The sequence below is a fragment of the Hoplias malabaricus genome, chromosome 1, assembly GCF_029633855.1.
Source record: "Hoplias malabaricus isolate fHopMal1 chromosome 1, fHopMal1.hap1, whole genome shotgun sequence".
NCBI lineage: Eukaryota > Metazoa > Chordata > Actinopteri > Characiformes > Erythrinidae > Hoplias > Hoplias malabaricus.
Genome location: NC_089800.1, coordinates 89,938,935 through 89,960,312, shown reverse-complemented (window position 1 = coordinate 89,960,312; position 21,378 = coordinate 89,938,935). Strand labels below are relative to the sequence as shown.

Genomic DNA, 21,378 nt, shown 5'->3' with positions numbered 1-21,378 from the left:
AGATCTGCCAGATGTTGCACAGTAGGAATTAGAGTGAATCAGGTTCGCGATATGGGGCTGTGAACGATAGCTGGTCACCCACGCAGACACAGGGAGAACACACCACACTCCTTACAGACAGTCACCCGGAGGAAACCCACGCAGACACAGAGAGAACACACCACACTCTTCACAGACAGTCACCCGGAGGAAACCCACGCAGACACAGGGAGAACACACCACACTCCTGTCATCTGTTCAACACCCAATTTAAAATTTGTTTAAAAATATCAATATTGACAAAGCCGAGTTGTTTATGTTTGAGGGTGATGTCATGTTTCTTCTTTGTTCTTGGCATTATTTATTGCTCACATCGATATCGGAATTATATCGTAACGACCAAAATTAAGGAATATATCGTGATATCAATGTTAGCCGTATTGTCCGGCCCTGGCAGCAGAAGAGCTGGACGTTAAACTCATTAAACTACGGCTCTGATCTGGACACACACTGGCTCTGAGGGAGCACTGAAGCCCAAACCCGAGGTCATAATTCCTGGACAGAACCGGCTCCGTTGAGCAGATACAGCCAATACCTGTGATGTTTAACGTTCATTAAGAGTGTGTTTACAGCGCAGACGACTTCACCACGATCTCCTGAAGCAGGCCCCCGGCTCCGGCCCGATGTTTTATAACGTGAAGAGGGGTGAAGGTAAGTGGGGGCTATAAATACGCGGCGGAGAGCTGTGCTGAATGCTGATGGAGTTGGAGGGCAAACAGGCACTGAATAAAACCAACTCGTCCCTTTCAGTAAAGGACAGTGTCCACGTCCCCGGGGCGTCAGCGCTCGCTTTATATCCTCCTTTAATGTGGGTTTACTGAGGGTACAACACAGAGGGTCAGACACCACATTAAAGCTGCAGTCAGTCGTTTCACCAACAACGAGCAGCACACCGTGTTTATAACTGAGATCCTTTATGATCTTTACATCTGAACTCATAGTATTGATTTTAATTCATTTTACAAATACACACCTATAAACACTATTAAAATTCTATACATAATTTATACTATACTATATACTATTAATAATATGAAACTTCTAAAAGACCTCAATCTAAAGAATTTATGATTTTTTAAATTCATGTAATATTTAATAATTACTCATTTTTAAAATAAATATAATTATATACAAATATAATAAATATAGCGTCTCTCTCTCTCTCACTCTCTTCCTCCACTCCCTCCCTTCCTCTGTCTGTCTTCCACTCCATATTTCTCCCTCTGCCTACATCTCTCTCCCTTTCTCCATCCCTCTCTCCCTCTTTTCCCCTCACACCCTCCGTCTTCCCCTCCACCTCCCTCTGTCTTTCTCTCCTTCCTCCTCTCTCTCTGATCACTGTCCGAGTTTTCAATCATCTACAACATTCATTCCATTATTAATTACATTAGCAACTAGAGGGGGAAAGGTCATGAACAAATTTGGAAATTGGTTGAAAATGTAGTTTATAGTCTATAAAGTTAAAATTGTAGAATTCAATGAGTTCAATACTACCTTAAAACTTTAAAACGTAAAGCCATTTAATTTATACTGTCACCTTAAGTAAATGACCACATTAAATAAGCGACCACCTTTACTAGTGACAGCTGTGAAGCTGCTTTGTGACAACATCAGTTGTGAAAAGCGCTATATAAATAAATTTGATTTGATTTGATTTAGTGACACCTTTAAATCACCATAATAAACATGGCATTTTATTTAGGCCACCATCCGTAATCGCCACATTAAAAAACACCACATTAAATAGTGACACCTTAAAAACACATCTGAAGTGCCACATTAAATAAGTGGTCACTTTCAATATTGATTTTATTTAGACCACCACCTTAAAGTGCCACATAAAAAGAACTATAAACTAGTGACACCTTAAAAAACTTCTACCGTAAACAAACTACGTCATTAAATTCCACCATTCATTTCCTGTGAGAAACCATGGCATATCTGAATGAACGCTGTACGAAAATCGTATCCTGGAAAAGTCATCCGCTCAGAAAATACATGTAAGTCTATGGAGCAGGGGACCTCCCTGGTGCCGAACATATGTATATAATTCAAAAACTCTACCATGAAACCATTTCAAATTCATAGCTGTTAGAAAGAGGAAATGTATCTGCCATTTAAAGATGTATCTGCCATTTAAATGAAGTTTCTAGGTGAAAGTATAATGATTTTAGAAGAAAGCATTAAGCTTAACTGAAAAAGTCCTATTCAGAAAGACACCTGAAGTACAGAGGATTCTGACATCACTCACTCTAGCCATCCCCATTCAAACGAATGGAGGGCTGTTTAATGAGGGATGACGTGACGAATGAGTGCGATCGGTCTGAAACTTGACGTGAAGTGTCCAGTCGTGTGCGGGCCTCACGCTGTAAAATCTCATGGCTGTAGCTTAAAAACTGAAAGAGTGAAGGCAGTGTGATTTTTAATGTATTACTAGGGGCAATAATTCCCATTTTGGAAGCTCGTATTCCAAAACCCATGAGTCGGATCGCTCCAAAACAAACGTGATTAGGGTCACCAGCCGTCCCATGACTGGACACTAAAGTCCTTGTTGTGTTTTGGACTCGTATGGGATGCTTTTATCCCATTTCTTTGAGGTGAGACGGTAAAGACGATGATTGGTTTGAGACAGAAGCTCCACGTCTCTCTTGGCTCCTAAAAAGAGAATGCCATTCCCATTGGTCGCCACTTTTATTTAGCCAATCAGCAGCCAGAGCTAGCTGTCCATCATTTAGTGCTGCAGCCAGTGGCGTCTCAGTCTCGCTACAGGGGGGTGTTTATCACCGTGTCCCGGAGAAACTACATTTCAATTAATTTCTTCCTCAACGCACCGAGCTGACCTTTACACTCAAAGTAATTATACACTAAAACCTCGATGGAGAATCTGATACAACATTAAAAATAACATGTAGATCACCACCACTACCGCAGTAGTCTGTGAGTTAAACACAGGACACAGAAAAACAGTGGCTCAGATGTGTTTTAACTCATTAAAGACATTTGTATTGGACACAGAAGTTAAATATGGACAATGCTTTCACTTTAGATCATTGTAATGAAATAAAAACGTAACACAGTGCAGCAGTTATAGGGCATCTGTGAAAAACACGGACAGATGCTGCTTTGCTGCTGCTCAGAAAGACTCCCCCGGGTCTCGCATTCCTTCATTCCATTTCAGAAAGATGTCTCTAGACGCGATGGGAGCACAATGATTACGAGCTGGAGCCTCCCCCCTCCCAGACTCTCACACGTTCGAGAGAGAATAACATTGCCCACATAAAGGTCCAGTTCTGGCTGCATCACTGGGTCCTAGGATCCTGTGGAATTTAATGGAGATTTGAAAAGCCTTGGAGGAGCAGTGCGAACATCACAAAGAGAATAATACTGAGAAAGAACAGTAAGTTGGCTCTTCCACCTGAACTTAATTAGATTACACATCACTCCATCAATCAGAGAGAGAGAGAGAGAGAGAGAGAGAGAGAGAGGGAGAGAGAGAGACAGACAGAGAGAGAGAGAGAGACAGAAACAGAGAGAGAGAGAGAGGGAGAGACAGACAGAGAGAGAGAGAGAGAGAGAGAGAGACAGAGACAGAGAGAGAGAGACACAGAGAGAGAGAGACACACAGAGAGAGAGAGAGAGAGAGTGATACAGAGAAAGGAAGTACACATTCAGTCCGGTCCGGTCACAGTGCAACCTGGGGCTGTTTACAGTAGTTACCTGTAGTTTCCTGTAGTTCGGTTAAATCCAAGTAGAATCGGATCATGAGAATCACATGTGAATGCTGGGTGTAAACAAGTCACTGAGTAGTAGGTGTTTGGGTTTTGGCCAGGAATCAGCTACTTACTTTAAAGGGACCACACTCTCCCTCGTCTCCACAGTGGAACACAGTTCTGTTTCTTAATGAAGCGTCTGTGACCCGCTTTGGTCCAAACCCCACGAGCCCCACAGCAGTGTTCTCCCCCTGTGTAAACAGCCCCTGTTCAGAACGCCCGCTTTCAGCACCTGTTCCTTTAAATGATAATGAGCCGCTCGCTGTTCACCCCGACCCCGAGCGCACAGCAGTGAGGAGCGAGGAGCAGAAGCTCTGGTTTTTAGCCGTTTTCACTCTGTTCTCTTTCTTCTCCGTTTTTACTCAGTGCTCTTATTTCTCCGCGCTCGTTGTGTCTGTTTTGCTACGTTTAACCTCGTCTTTGTGCTCTCACATAAACACGGGTGCAGCGCTGTGATTGGACAGACTCAGACGAGGGGGCGGGGCCATTCTAAAGTCTCTGCACTTGACGTCAGAAGCGGAGCAGAATCAGAGCGGCTCGTTTTATCCCGTGTTTCTGACTCAGGCAGTGCACAGAGAACTGACACTGGTCTTGTTTCACAGTGTTTGTGTTGGTGGACTCCAGATTCAAACTTCAGAATCAATAACTACTGCCTTCCCATCAGTCTGTTGAGACAATCTGTGTTGTGTAAATTATTTTACAACATGGTTCTGTTACAGCACTCTTGATGTGTGTGTGTGTGTGTGTGTGTGTGTGTGTGTGTGTGTGTGTCTGAATGAGAGAACAATCCAGTTTAACCCCTGAAGTGCTGCATTAGTAAAGCTCCAGATGACGGAAAGTCAGGGCAGAGGATGGAGGTGGCGTCAGTGTGAGAAGAGGAACAACATCAGTCTCTGACTCTAATAAACTGCCTTGTGTTTCTGATTCAGTCCTCAGTTCAGAAAACACTCCGCATGCAATCAATCAACCCCCCGCACTGCACTCTGCTCCCGGGAAAGTAGGACACTGCCATTCCAGAACGCTGCGGAGCAGAGTTACTGCTCTAACGATTAAACAAAGGTCAGCGGCGCCACGTCTCCGTCTCGGCTCCACATTTAAACCCACATCAGAGACACAGCGGAGACACTAGGCTTCGTCCAGCGTCCCTTTAAACAACCAGTACATACTCATCACTCACTCATTACATCCATCACACGTTCATTATGTTCATCACTCGCTCATCACACACTCTCCGTGCTCAGGACCTTTACTGGTGTAGGCTGCTCACCCGAGTGAGGATCTGAACCCCTGTCGGCTGCAGTAGGACTATCACTAACAAAATTAAAAATATTTATGAAAGATTGAGTGTATTTCTATATTTGAGTTTAAATTTAAAGCTAAAATTTGAATGTTGGAGCTCACGATAAAAGTAAACATCCAGTCACTGAATTTACAAATGGACACTGTGTAACCACGGAAACAAAACTGGCATAACCATGGAAACAGAAATTGCTGTAGCGTAACCATGGAAACAGATATAGCAGAACTATGAAAATAGGTGTAGCATGGTGCTCCATCACTCCAGAGAACACAGTTCCACTGTTCCACACACCAGAGGAACCCCATCACTCCAAAGAACACAGTTCCACTGTTCCACACACCAGAGGAACTCCATCACTCCAGAGAACACAGTTCCACTGTTCCACACACCAGAGGAACTCCATCACTCTAGAGAACGCAGATCCACACACCAGAGGAACTCCATCACTTCAGAGAACACAGTTCCACTGTTCCACACACCAGAGGAGCTCCATCACTTCAGAGAACACAGTTACACTGTTCCACACATCAGAGGAACTCCATCACTCCAGAGAACACAGTTCCACTGTTCCACACACCAGAGGAACTCCATCACTCCAGAGAACACAGTTCCACTGTTCCACACACCAGAGGAACCCCATCACTCCAGAGAACACAGTTCCACTGTTCCACACACCAGAGGAACTCCATCACTCCAGAGAACACAGTTCCACTGTTCCACACACCAGAGGAACTCCATCACTCCAGAGAACACAGTTCCACTGTTCCACACACCAGAGGAACCCCATCACTCCAGAGAACACAGTTCCACTGTTCCACACACCAGAGGAACTCCATCACTCCAGAGAACACAGTTCCACTGTTCCACACACCAGAGGAACCCCATCACTCCAGAGAACACAGTTCCACTGTTCCACACACCAGAGGAACTCCATCACTCCAGAGAACACAGTTCCACTGTTCCACACACCAGAGGAACTCCATCACTCCAGAGAACACAGTTCCACTGTTCCACACACCAGAGGAACCCCATCACTCCAGAGAACACAGTTCCACTGTTCCACACACCAGAGGAACTCCATCACTCCAGAGAACACAGTTCCACTGTTCCACACACCAGAGGAACTCCATCACTCCAGAGAACACAGTTCCACTGTTCCACACACCAGAGGAGCTCCATCACTCCAGAGAACACAGTTCCACTGTTCCACACACCAGAGGAACCCCATCACTCCAGAGAACACAGTTCCACTGTTCCACACACCAGAGGAACTCCATCACTCTACAGAACGCAGATCCACAAACCAGAGGAACTCCATCACTTCAGAGAACACAGTTCCACTGTTCCACACACCAGAGGAGCTCCATCACTTCAGAGAACACAGTTCCACTGTTCCACACACCAGAGGAGCTCCATCACTCCAGAGAACACAGTTCCACTGTTCCACACACCAGAGGAGCTCCATCACTCCAGAGAACACAGTTCCACTGTTCCACACACCAGAGGAACTCCATCACTCTAGAGAACGCAGATCCACACACCAGAGGAACTCCATCACTTCAGAGAACACAGTTCCACTGTTCCACACACCAGAGGAACTCCATCACTCCAGAGAACACAGTTCCACTGTTCCACACACCAGAGGAACCCCATCACTCCAGAGAACACAGTTCCACTGTTCCACACACCAGAGGAGCTCCATCACTCCAGAGAACACAGTTCCACTTTTCCACACACCAGAGGAGCTCCATCACTCCAGAGAACACAGTTCCACTGTTCCACACACCAGAGGAACCCCATCTCTCCAGAGAACACAGTTCCACTGTTCCACACACCAGAGGAACCCCATCACTCCAGAGAACACAGTTCCACTGTTCCACACACCAGAGGAGCTCCATCACTCCAGAGAACACAGTTCCACTGTTCCACACACCAGAGGAGCTCCATCACTCCAGAGAACACAGTTCCACTGTTCCACACACTAGAGGAACCCCATCACTCCAGAGAACACAGTTCCACTGTTCCACACACCAGAGGAACTCCATCACTCCAGAGAACACAGTTCCACTGTTCCACACACCAGAGGAACCCCATCACTCCAGAGAACACAGTTCCACTGTTCCACACACCAGAGGAGCTCCATCACTCCAGAGAACACAGTTCCACTGTTCCATACACCAGAGGAACCCCATCACTCCAGAGAACACAGTTCCACTGTTCCACACACCAGAGGAGCTCCATCACTCCAGAGAACACAGTTCCACTGTTCCACACACCAGAGGAGCTCCATCACTCCAGAGAACACAGTTCCACTGTTCCACACACTAGAGGAACCCCATCACTCCAGAGAACACAGTTCCACTGTTCCACACACCAGAGGAACTCCATCACTCCAGAGAACACAGTTCCACTGTTCCATACACCAGAGGAACCCCATCACTCCAGAGAACACAGTTCCACTGTTCCACACACCAGAGGAGCTCCATCACTCCAGAGAACACAGTTCCACTGTTCCACACACCAGAGGAACCCCATCACTCCAGAGAACACAGTTCCACTGTTCCACACACCAGAGGAACTCCATCACTCCAGAGAACACAGTTCCACTGTTCCACACACCAGAGGAACCCCATCACTCCAGAGAACACAGTTCCACTGTTCCACACACCAGAGGAACTCCATCACTCCAGAGAACACAGTTCCACTGTTCCACACACCAGAGGAACTCCATCACTCCAGAGAACACAGTTCCACTGTTCCACACACCAGAGGAACCCCATCACTCCAGAGAACACAGTTCCACTGTTCCACACACCAGAGGAACTCCATCACTCCAGAGAACACAGTTCCACTGTTCCACACACCAGAGGAACTCCATCACTCCAGAGAACACAGTTCCACTGTTCCACACACCAGAGGAGCTCCATCACTCCAGAGAACACAGTTCCACTGTTCCACACACCAGAGGAACCCCATCACTCCAGAGAACACAGTTCCACTGTTCCACACACCAGAGGAACTCCATCACTCTACAGAACGCAGATCCACAAACCAGAGGAACTCCATCACTTCAGAGAACACAGTTCCACTGTTCCACACACCAGAGGAGCTCCATCACTTCAGAGAACACAGTTCCACTGTTCCACACACCAGAGGAGCTCCATCACTCCAGAGAACACAGTTCCACTGTTCCACACACCAGAGGAGCTCCATCACTCCAGAGAACACAGTTCCACTGTTCCACACACCAGAGGAACTCCATCACTCTAGAGAACGCAGATCCACACACCAGAGGAACTCCATCACTTCAGAGAACACAGTTCCACTGTTCCACACACCAGAGGAACTCCATCACTCCAGAGAACACAGTTCCACTGTTCCACACACCAGAGGAACCCCATCACTCCAGAGAACACAGTTCCACTGTTCCACACACCAGAGGAGCTCCATCACTCCAGAGAACACAGTTCCACTTTTCCACACACCAGAGGAGCTCCATCACTCCAGAGAACACAGTTCCACTGTTCCACACACCAGAGGAACCCCATCTCTCCAGAGAACACAGTTCCACTGTTCCACACACCAGAGGAACCCCATCACTCCAGAGAACACAGTTCCACTGTTCCACACACCAGAGGAGCTCCATCACTCCAGAGAACACAGTTCCACTGTTCCACACACCAGAGGAGCTCCATCACTCCAGAGAACACAGTTCCACTGTTCCACACACTAGAGGAACCCCATCACTCCAGAGAACACAGTTCCACTGTTCCACACACCAGAGGAACTCCATCACTCCAGAGAACACAGTTCCACTGTTCCACACACCAGAGGAACCCCATCACTCCAGAGAACACAGTTCCACTGTTCCACACACCAGAGGAGCTCCATCACTCCAGAGAACACAGTTCCACTGTTCCATACACCAGAGGAACCCCATCACTCCAGAGAACACAGTTCCACTGTTCCACACACCAGAGGAGCTCCATCACTCCAGAGAACACAGTTCCACTGTTCCACACACCAGAGGAACCCCATCACTCCAGAGAACACAGTTCCACTGTTCCACATTGGGAGCTTAGGCTCATGTGCAGCTGCTCCAGAACGTCTCATTTCACTTCACATGTTTCTGTAGAGATTTTACACAAAAATGTCGGACTGGGTCAGTTTAAAGTGGACTGGGTGTGTGTTCGTGTGTTTTGTAACCGATTATGTAACAGGACACAATTAAAACCCAGCAGAGATAAAAGGAGGACGCATCACATTTTAATATGTACATAAATATTCACTGAATAAATTATCCCGCTGAGAGGAGGCATGAGTAATCTGCAGAAAGAAAAAATATATAAATAAAATAATAAATGTATAAATAAATGATTCAAGTCTCTGCTTTAACCAAACGTGCCCATATCGCTGGTGTGTGGAACAGTGGAACTGTGTTCTCTGGAGAGATGGGGTTCCTCTGGTGTGTGGAACAGTGGAACTGTGTTCTCTGGAGTGATGGGGTTCCTCTGGTGTGTGGAACAGTGGAACTGTGTTCTCTGGAGAGATGGGGTTCCTCTGGTGTGTGGAACAGTGGAACTGTGTTATCTGGAGAGATGGGGTTCCTCTGGTGTGTGGAACAGTGGAACTGTGTTCTCTGGAGTGATGGAGCTCCTCTGGTGTGTGGAACAGTGGAACTGTGTTCTCTGGAGTGATGGGGTTCCTCTGGTGTGTGGAACAGTGGAACTGTGTTATCTGGAGAGATGGGGTTCCTCTGGTGTGTGGAACAGTGGAACTGTGTTCTCTGGAGTGATGGGGTTCCTCTGGTGTGTGGAACAGTGGAACTGTGTTCTCTGGAGTGATGGGGTTCCTCTGGTGTGTGGAACAGTGGAACTGTGTTCTCTGGAGAGATGGGGTTCCTCTGGTGTGTGGAACAGTGGAACTGTGTTATCTGGAGAGATGGGGTTCCTCTGGTGTGTGGAACAGTGGAACTGTGTTATCTGGAGAGATGGGGTTCCTCTGGTGTGTGGAACAGTGGAACTGTGTTCTCTGGAGTGATGGAGCTCCGTGCAGTTCGTCTGGAATGAGTTTGTGCGTGTGATCCACTGGGTCTGAAAGGATGAGGTCAGGAAAGGTTTTTAAGGCGCCGTGTGTATCCTCTCATGTGGCACAGAATCTGGAAAGTGATGGGGACATGACCCCAGGGCCTTCAGAGTATCACTTACACACAACTGAATGTGAAACACAGCACGTGGGGCACAAGAAACAGCATATAATCAATAATCAATCTATAATCTATTAATCTGTAATCACAAAAACAACTGGACATACGTTATTTGCTACTTTCTGGTGGTGAAAGTGACTGACTGCACCTTTAAAGAACAGAGACACTGTTTTCAGGGCTGCTTTGTGTTACTCTGCTGAAAATACTGGATTTTATTATCTTATACTGTTCACAAGGGGCCATCTGGACCCACACACACACACACACACACACACACGCTGGGCTTATCTCAGTTAAAGCCTGCTCTGAGGATGAAGGGACTGAGGATGCAGCGGCTTTAACAAACTACACTCAGCTGGACTTTACTGACCTCAGATCAGCTCTGTGTGTCCATGTTGAGGGCTAATGTGAGGGTCAGAGAGAGATAAACAGGTCCTGGATCAGTGTAATGTGCAGTGATTGACACTGAAGCTCTCTCTCTCTCACACACACACACTGCCCTGTATGAAGTGAATGATCTTCCTAGTCCTCCAGCCTAACGAACACAGACTCCCTAAAGCCAGATCATTTGTAACAGCCAAAGGAGACATGGAAGTGGCTGTGGTGTTACTATAAAAAAGGGTGGAACGTAACCATGGAAACGGATGTAGAATAACTTTAATATCAGGATTAAAATCAGATATATTAGCCAAGCATGGTTACACATAATATGTCTTTGGTTCCACAGCAGCTCACTGTCCACAGTAACAGACATCCCAACTACACACACACACAGTAAGATGTTACTGTGTGTTGTGCTGGTGTAGAGTGGATCAGACACAGCAGTGCTGCTGGAGTTTTAAACCCTGTGTCCACTCTCTGTCCACTCTGTGAGACACTCCTCCCTCGTTGGTCCACCTTGTAGATGTAGAGTCAGAGACAGTAGCTCATCTGTCGCTGCACAGTGTGTGTCGCTCGTCCTCTAGTCCTTCATCAGTGACACAGGACGCTGTCGGCTGGATGTTTTTGGTCGGTGGACTGTTCTCGGTCCAGACACTGAGGGGTTTAAAAACTCCAGCAGCACTGCTGTGTCTGATCCACTCTACACCAGCACAACACACACTAACACACCACCACCACGTCAGTGTCACTGCAGCGCTGAGAATGATCCACCACCACATCACACCTGCTCTGTGGGGTCCTGAGCGCTGAAGGGGGGGGGGGGGGTAAAGAAAGATTTAATGGACTCTATCTTTAATTTAGATGTATGTTAATCCCTCTCTGATAAGGGAGAGTTTTACAGAACACTTCCTCTCCCAGAGACGAGTGAGAGAACGGAATGAGACGCTGAGAGTGGCCCTTGTTCTTTAGAGAGAAGACTATAAAGACTCTTCTCTACAATCTCTTTCTTTCTCTCTCTCTCTCTCTCTCTCTCTCTCTCTCTCTCTCTCTCTCTCCTCCTGAGCTGCTTAAGTACCTCTTCAGAGCGAGGCAGGTCTTTTCAAAGCAGCTGTAAAAGAGAATGAGAGAATGAAAGTGGTGTAGGAGGGAGGGCTGAAGTCTGTAAGGAACAGAGACTGTGGGGGAGTCCTTCATCTACAAAACTAAAGCACTACCTTCACTTTAACCCTGACGACAATGAGCCGCAGATAAATCCGTCTGCTCCTCGGCGCTGAGATCCACAACAAGCAGAATCTGAATCAGAGCCAGAGTTAAACACGCGGTGTAATTTTCCCTGAAATAAATAACAATAAGGATTTTAAAGACCAACGACAAAAAGCAGCAAATGACTAATAAAACTGATCGTTTTTTATTTGCACCGTTTTCTAGAAAGTGCTCTGTTGTCCCTAAATGAAGCGGTTTATTCTCCACAGAGCGGGTCCCCCACACAGCTGTTTAAAACGGGTTCAACACAGAGACTCTGACAAAGCAGTGTCCAACCAATCCAGACGAGGAGGTGGAGACATTAATGAGCTGTTGTTGCAGAAATATCAGAAACATCGCCCCCTGTGGACCTTTCCGTTCTGAAATGGGAAAATGGAAATGACTCGTTTTCTGAGCTGAGTTTGAATGAAAATCATAAGGTGTGCTTTTGAGGCTAATATCAGCGACACTTCCGGCGCTGTTACTTTTAGGCGGCTGTTCTGTGGTGTTCTCACTGTTCTCTCTCTGTTCTGGAGCTCAGCAGAAGGCTCTAGAGCCACAGAGTGAAACTCTCGGACTGTAACAGACAGAACTCTACATCATTTCCACTTGTGTCTCATATCTCACTGTGATCTGACCGCGCTGTAAACAGTGGATTAACCATGACTCTGTCCTGACTCTGTCCCTTTATCTCTGGCTCTGCAGCTGAATTCAAACACAGCCCCACAGCACCCCCCGCTGATGACGTATCCTTGGTTCCCATCAAAGCTGGTGGTATCTTGGGTTGGGGCGGTCGCTGGATAGAACCAAGGTTCCAAGAGATCTGAACAGAACAGGTTCAAGAAACAATATTAATTTGGCGGAAAAGGGCCCGCAATTCACCATTCAATCCACTGTAGTGCCTTCTGCTTTCACACCAGCTTCAGGTTTAGGTTTTTTAGCTGCTATTGGACATAGTCACCAAGTTACACTGACGAAGTGTGACTCTAACAGCTCCCTCTCCAACTCACGTCTCTCTCTCTCTCTCTCTCTCTCTCTCTCTCTCTCTCTCTCTCTCTCTCTCCCTCCATCCCTCTCTCTATCATACACACTGAGGTCAGTCCCTAGCTCCTGTTACTCAATCAGAGTCTGTGAAAAAGTGAATCAAATGTGAACAGACACAAACAATTCACACCACTGAACACAGCCACAGTGTAAGATCTTGCAGGGGGCGCTCATATTCTCTCTCTCTCTCTCTCTCTCTCTCTCTCTCTCTCTCTCTCTCTATCACACACACACAGACACCTAGTGGGGTCACACAGTTACAACAAGGAGGTGTAGGCAGTGTTCAGACGGGTCTGTCTCTCTGAAATGGACACGGAGATACATCAGACTTCATCTGCAAGACAAATATGCCCTTAGGAATCCTGGGTCATTTTGGTTTCAATTTGTACACTTCTGATTTTGCCTTAAAGGAAACGACTACGATTTTGGGGAAATGCAGTTCTAAGCTCTGCATGTTTTAAGATGTAGCAGTGTGTGTGAGTAAGAAGCAACTGTATCTTTTAAGGTGGAGGGGTGTGTGTGAGTAAGAAGCGACTGTATCTTTTAATGTGGAGCGGTGCATGTGAGTAAGAAGCGACTGTATCTTTTAAGGTGGAGCTGTGTGTGTGAGTAAGAAGCGACTGTATCTTTTAATGTGGAGCGGTGTGTGTGAGTAAGAAGCGACTGTATCTTTTAATGTGGAGCGGTGTGTGTGAGTAAGAAGCGACTGTATCTTTTAAGGTGGAGCGGTGTGTGTGAGTAAGAAGTGACTGTATCTTTTAATGTGGAGCGGTGTGTGTGAGTAAGAAGCGACTGTATCTTTTAATGTGGAGCGGTGCATGTGAGTAAGAAGCGACTGTATCTTTTAAGGTGGAGCTGTGTGTGTGAGTAAGAAGCGACTGTATCTTTTAATGTGGAGCGGTGTGTGTGAGTAAGAAGCGACTGTATCTTTTAATGTGGAGCGGTGTGTGTGAGTAAGAAGCGACTGTATCTTTTAAGGTGGAGCGGTGTGTGTGAGTAAGAAGCGACTGTATCTTTTAAGGTGGAGCGGTGCGTGTGAGTAAGAAGCGACTGTATCTTTTAATGTGGAGTGGTGTGTGTGAGTAAGAAGCGACTGTATCTTTTAAGGTGGAGCGGTGTGTGTGAGTAAGAAGCGACTGTATCTTGTAATGTGGAGCGGTGTGTGTGAGTAAGAAGCGACTGTATCTTTTAATGTGGAACGGTGTGTGTGAGTAAGAAGCGACTTTATCTTTTAAGGTGGAGCGGTGTGTGTGAGTAAGAAGCGACTGTATCTTTTAATGTGGAGCGGTGTGTGTGAGTAAGAAGCGACTGTATCTTTTAAGGTGGAGCGGTGTGTGTGAGTAAGAAGCGACTGTATCTTTTAAGGTGGAGCGGTGCGTGTGATTAAGAAGCGACTGTATCTTTTAATGTGGAGTGGTGTGTGTGAGTAAGAAGCGACTGTATCTTTTAAGGTGGAGCGGTGTGTGTGAGTAAGAAGCGACTGTATCTTTTAAGGTGGAGCGGTGTGTGTGAGTAAGAAGCGACTGTATCTTTTAAGGTGGAGCGGTGTGTGTGAGTAAGAAGCGACTGTATCTTTTAAGGTGGAGCGGTGTGTGTGAGTAAGAAGCGACTGTATCTTTTAAGGTGGAGCGGTGTGTGTGAGTAAGAAGCGACTGTATCTTTTAAGGTGGAGCGGTGTGTGTGAGTAAGAAGCGACTGTATCTTTTAATGTGGAGCGGTGTGTGTGAGTAAGAAGCGACTGTATCTTTTAATGTGGAGCGGTGTGTGTGAGTAAGAAGCGACTGTATCTTTTAATGTGGAGCGGTGTGTGTGAGTAAGAAGCGACCGTATCTTTTAAGGTGGAGCGGTGTGTGTGAGTAAGAAGCGACTGTATCTTTTAATGTGGAGCGGTGCATGTGAGTAAGAAGCGACTGTATCTTGTTGGTTTCTGAAGTGTAAATTGTCTGTAAGTGTTTATTCACTGTTTGAATTCCCACAGAAACTCATGTGTAACTCGAGCTGTTTAGTTTTGTAGCACTTTCGCTCTGTGTTTACTTTCATGCAGTTAGCACTCTCCTGAATTTAGAGTCAGTTCCCCTTTAAGTAATGTAACTGTAACAGCAAAAATAAGTCAGTGTTACCCCCCTATGGAGCAGGAATAGAGCAACATCCTCATCTCGGTTGGTGCTTTTCAGCGTTTGGAGTCTCTCCGTTGTCTAAAAATAAATAAATATATAAATAAATACATTTTCCTCATGGGAGCAATTTTTTTTTGAATCACATTTAAATGATGATGTCTCAGTTTGTCCTCAGAACAACAAGGAGCAGAGAGCACAGAGCACAGAGCCTGCACGTGTGGCGGCGGTGCTCAGGGCAACCACAACTGACATATACACTACAACTCCCATAATGCAACGGATAATAAACACAGTCTCCACATTCTGAACGGGTGTGTCACACACTCATTGTGGAGTTCCTCTGGGATGAGTTGGAGTGGTGAGTTTGATCCTGAACTAATCCCCAGCACTAGCCTCTAACCCTCACTGATGATGATGATGAGGCTGAATTCCAACAGACCCTCACAGCTATGTTCCGGTGTCTGATAACAAGAATTTATTTCAGAAAAACACTGAGGAGAGAAACAATGACTAGAAAGATTTTTTTTGCTGTTTTACGGAGTTAAAAGGACTCACTGTGCCTTTAATGTGTGTGTGTGTGTGTGTGTGTGTGTGTAAACAGATTACAGCAAAGCCACAGTGCGTCCCATTCAGGATAAACGCCCCCCCTCCCCCAACTTTAATCTGAGGAGCAGCTCACCCATGGCTGCTCTCTCTGTCTCTCACACTCTCTCTCACACACACACACACCCTAATGTTTAGAGGAGCAGGTTTGGGACTAGAAGGTCAGTGGTTCGATCCCCAGTGTGTTGCCAAAACAGCCCCATGCTCCCTACAAAGTGCACATCACAGATAATAAACTACTGCACCCAGACCGTAATTAGACACTAATTCCACAGGTAAACGTGATCCTTATACCTCACTAAAAATTATTATCTACACACAGCGCACCGTGACACCGCATAAACCGTTATTTTATGACAGACACAGACACTCTCTAAACAATGAAACACCCTACAGACACTCTCTAAACAAACACCCTACACTCTCTAATCAAACACCCTACAGACACTCCCTAAACAAACACCCTACACTCTCTAAACAATCAAACAACCTACAGACACTCCCTAAACAAACACCCTACACTCTCTAATCAAACACCCTACAGACTCTCCCTAAACAAACACCCTACACTCTCTAAACAATTAAACACCCTACAGAAACTCCCTAAACAAACACCCTACAGACACTCTCTAAACAAACACCCTACAATCTCTAATCAAACATGCTACAGACACTCTCTACACAAACACCCAACAGACACTCTCTAAAACACCCAACAGACACTCTCTAAACAAACACCCTACAATCTCTAATCAAACACCCTACAAACACTCCCTAAACAAACACCCTACAATCTCTAATCAAACACCCTACAGACACTCTCTAATCAAACACCCTACAGGCACTCTCTAATCAAACACCCTACAGACACTCCTTAAACAAAAACCCTACAATCTCTAATCAAACACCCTACATACACTCTCTAAACAATGAAACACCCTACAGACACTCTCTAAACAAACACCCAACAGACACTCTCTAAACAAACACCCTACAACCTCTAATCAAACAACCTACAGACACTCTCTAAACAAACACCCTACAATCTCTAATCAAACACCCTACAGACACTCTCTAAACAAACACCCAACAGACACTCTCTAAAACACCCAACACTCTAAACAAACACCCTACAATCTCTAATCAAACACCCTACAGACACGCTATAAACAAACACCCTACAGACACTCTCTAAACAAACACCCTACAGACACTCTCTAAAACACCCAACAGACACTCTCTAAAACACACAACAGACACTCTCTAAACAATCAAACAACCTAGACACTCTCTAAACAATCAAACAACCTAGACACTCTCTAAACAAACACCCTACACTCTCTAAACAATCAAACAACCTAAAGACACTCTCTAAACAAACACCCTACAATCTCTAATCAAACACCCTACAGACACTCCCTAAACAAACACCCTACACCCTCTAAACAATTAAACACCCTACAGACACTCTCTAAACAAACACCCTACAATCTCTAATCAAACATGCTACAGACACTCTCTACACAAACACCCAACAGACACTCTCTAAACAAACACCCTACAATCTCTAATCAAACACCCTACAAACACTCCCTAAACAAACACCCTACAATCTCTAATCAAACACCCTACAGACACTCTCTAAACAATCAAACACCCTACAGACACTCTCTAAACACCCTACAATCTCTAATCAAACACCCTACAAACACTCCCTAAACAAACACCCTACAGACCAAAGAAGGGGCACTTCTTTTGAGAAACGGACATATATATGTAAATAAGCTGTGTTTATATGTAAATGAGCTCTGCTGTGATTGACTGACTCACTTGATCAAACCTGACTCGGCTTATATGCACTTTCTCTCCTAAATAAACAGGATCTGGTCTCTCTTTATTCACTTTTATTTCACATAAACTTTAATTTACCCAGGCGAGTCATTAAGGATAATTATATTTTCAGTGGCAGCCGAGCATCAGCAGACGCCTCCTGAGGGAAACTTAAATATAAAAGAGTGGAAGAAAAGAAAACATGCTTCAAAAAATGAGAAACACTGAAAATCTAGAGTACTCTCAGTTAATGAATAAACAGGTGCGAGTTTCAGTAAAAACATCCCTTATTTGGGTCTTGACTTAGAAACTGAATTAAAGTGTGTTCCAGCTGTGTGCAGCTGTAGACTGAAATGAAGAGGAGGAGTCAGAAGTGTGAAGTGTCAGGGAGCAGTGAACTGTGGAACGGTGTTCCAGTGTTCCTCTGGAAGTGACCTGGGTTTGTGATGGTGGGGAGAGCTCATGTTCTGATTCTACATTGAGATCAAGTCAGGAAGTCAATAAGGGCACAAGCTGGTGTTGGATCGGGACGCCCCCGAGCGCTGTCCGCGGTGCTGAAACTCTACACCCTGTAAATAGATCTGAGTTTCTGTGTCGATCAGTGGGGAGTTCCACAAAGCAGTAAAGGAAATGGTTCTGTATAGAACCCTGAACACTTGAAGAACCTGTTCCATGATTTAAGGGTTCTTCCAACTGATGGAGAATGTGCTGTAGATGATTCTATAAAGCACTTTTTAGAAAATGGTTCTGTACAACACCAAAAAACATTCTATTGTTACGATGTCAATCTTGTTACAGATTCTGGTGCCACACAGAACCCTTTTCTAAACAGTGCTCTACAGAACCATCTACAGCACATTCTCCATCAGTTTGAAGAACCCTTAAATCATGGAACAGGTTCTCCAAGTGTTCAGGGTTCTGTACAGCAACATTACTTTTAAACGTGTATATAAAATAACAGAACCTAAAGAACCAGAGAGAACCCAGCGACGTCGGGAGGAGTTCAGAGATATTTCCTCGGCATTAACACATTTGTGAGAGTGAACACACACACACACACACACACACAGACACACACTGAACCTGATGTATTACAAGCATGGGACAGAAGAACCAGAGTGAACTCAGACCTGCAGCAAATCAGCTTTGACTTTCAGGTCAAACAAAGGAAAGAATTTCCCGTGCTGTGATCTAACGAGGGTCAACACTGTGGTGTGTGATGTCACAGACCCTAACGAGTTCATTTCTCCTGATTCTAGTTCTACACTCCTCTCTGTCGCCTGGAACCAGCCTGAACTGCTCCTTCTGAGGCTGCTCCACGACTCGGGGCTGGGGGCAGCAGGGCATCGGGAGCTGGACGACAGGAAGTGAGAGGAGACTCACATTAACATTTCCCCCGTTTCACAGCACTCTTTCTGGCTCAGGCTTTGCTCATCGTCTGAATCCCCTGGCTCTCCCTTTTCATTCGGTCGAAAGATGAGACGCTTCCAAATCAGTGAAGCTGCATATGGTTTTGTGGCTGATTTGCTGCCATTGTGTCCACTTTATTAAAGAAGACAGACACTCTGCCGTTCAGCAGCGGTTCAGATGGAAAAATTGACCAAAAACTTACGATTATTAAAACAAATGTATTTAATATTAATCACACACACACACACACACACACACAACTGTAAAACAAAACAATTCTTGCAAAAACAAAAAGGAAAACATGTTTAAATGGAGGCCAACAGCGCTGTTATCGAGGTTTTTGTGACAGCTGTAAAAGAGCCATTGCCTGAAGACTGCAGTGAAGGACACACTGAGCGCTCCCACAGAAAACCAACACACCTCCTGTTTCTCACAGATTTCTCCAGGAGACGCCAGACAGGACTCCGTCACAGTTCCACATCGCTCCGAGCGGGACCTAGCGGAACCACACCACACACGTTTAATGTGTTTTCCCCAAAGAGACCTGGACCCCTCACACACTCTACACCACTGCGAGTGAAACACCACCAAACCCTGGACTTTAAAATTGAGCAACTCCAAAAAACCATCAGGAGCTGTGTGAGAGAACTGAGCTGTTCAAACTCCCACAGAACTCTGAGAGAGTTAACACCTCCAGACCAAAGACTCCATCACAGCAGGATCCCAATTATCTTTCCAAAGGAAATCAGATTTCTATTAATCTCAATAACAGTGACGTTCATAATTTGAATCCAATAACTTCAGAGAACGTTTCCTCACCATTAGCTGCTCTGTTCTAACTGTATCTTTTAAGGTGGAGCGGTGTGTGTGAGTAAGAAGCGACTGTATCTTTTAAGGTGGAGCGGTGTGTGTGAGTAAGAAGCGACTGTATCTTTTAAGGTGGAGAGGTGTGTGTGAGTAAGAAGCGACTGTATCTTTTAAGGTGGAGCGGTGTGTGTGAGTAAGAAGCGACTGTATCTTTTAAGGTGGAGCGGTGTGTGTGTGTGTGTAAATTATATGTTTATTCATGCACTCTTCCTCTGTGTTTTCCTGATCTTGTCTTGTGTTTGAATAAAAAACAATAAAGACATTTCAGTAAATGAGGGAAACCCTCACTGTGCTCTGAGTTTAAATGAAGGGGAATGAATGAATGAAATAAAATGTAATCAAAATCCCAAAGGAAAGAGACTCAACGAGAATTCAAAGCAAACAGCCCCTGATTTCAGACCTTCAGCAGAGCGCCCTTGGCTTTGAGGTCACACACACACGCACACACACACACACACGCACACACACACACACACACACGCACGCACAAAGCCCCTCGCCTGGAGACTCCCGTGACATTTACTGTGTGGAGAGTGAAGGGAACCCAGAGAACGAAGCGGATTTAAAGCAAACATCCACAAAGAGAACAGCCTTCTCTGAGAGCTCTGAGCTCCTGGTGTTTCTCTGTGTTCTCACCCCACTTCAAGTGGAATCAGGGTAAAAAAACAGCCCCAAAAAGAAGCCCGAGCACCGAGAGCTCACTCCAGAACCTCCTGCGTGACCCCCACGCCATCTCCAGCGCGAATGAAGGGAAATGAAAAGAGAAAACCAATGATCTCCGTCTCAAACTGCTTTCTCCACGAGCACTAAGCCTCCAACGTGTTGACCCAGATTCCCACCCCCCACAAGGCGGAGTTACACCACCACAGCGAGCGCGAGCCTTCACACAGGGATTTCTGAGGGTTTCTGAGGGGAAAATAAAGGAAGGAAAGAATTAAGAGCCTTTAACCTCCTTCAGAGACCTGAGCTCCAGCGCGCGCCCGGAGAAGGAAGCGCGCTCCCGACTGCTTTAATCCAGGAGCGGTACGATATCAAACAGTGTTCTACATCAACAATTTATACAGCGCTGGGAAGAAAAAAACAGACGCAACAACAAAAAACCCGCGATCTGAGTCTGTTTTTAAAGATTTCATCGCCACATTTCCACTTCTTAATGGAATTATCCGTTCCACCTTAAACCTTCAATGGAGCAGCTGCTTAATTTAAGGTGGAACAGACAACTCGACAAAAACGGTCTGAAAGTGAAGATGAAGTTTAAAAACAGACCTTAATTTAGAAGCAGACAATAATCCCCAAACCTACCGTGCGCGCGCTCCTGCCCCGAGTTTCTGTCTGTTGTTCCCTGACTCCGCCCCTCCCCCTTCCCCCCAGCCAACCGGGCAAGCCTCTGACGTCATCGACCTGATTAGAGAGGAGGCGGGGCTTAGTTGCATGATATTTGCATATTAGAGTGCCTCCATATTAGTGGGTTATTTATCAGAGAGAGATGGAGAGAGAGAGGGAGATGGAGAGAGAGAGAGAGAGAGAGAGAGAGAGAGATGGAGCGAGAGAGGGAGATGGAGAGAGAGA

The 21,378-nt window shown here is 45.7% G+C and overlaps 1 protein-coding gene across 1 annotated transcript in view; it reads right to left on the bottom strand.

Moving 5' to 3' along the window:
- The window catches only part of snap25b (synaptosome associated protein 25b), a 52,888-nt gene extending 31,743 nt beyond the window's left edge, over positions 1–21,145 (bottom strand). The window contains exon 1 of the mRNA XM_066686071.1: positions 21,112–21,145. The gene's annotated coding sequence lies outside the window, so the exon portion shown is untranslated. The remainder of the gene's footprint in view (positions 1–21,111) is intronic.
- Positions 21,146–21,378: the final 233 nt, after the last annotated feature.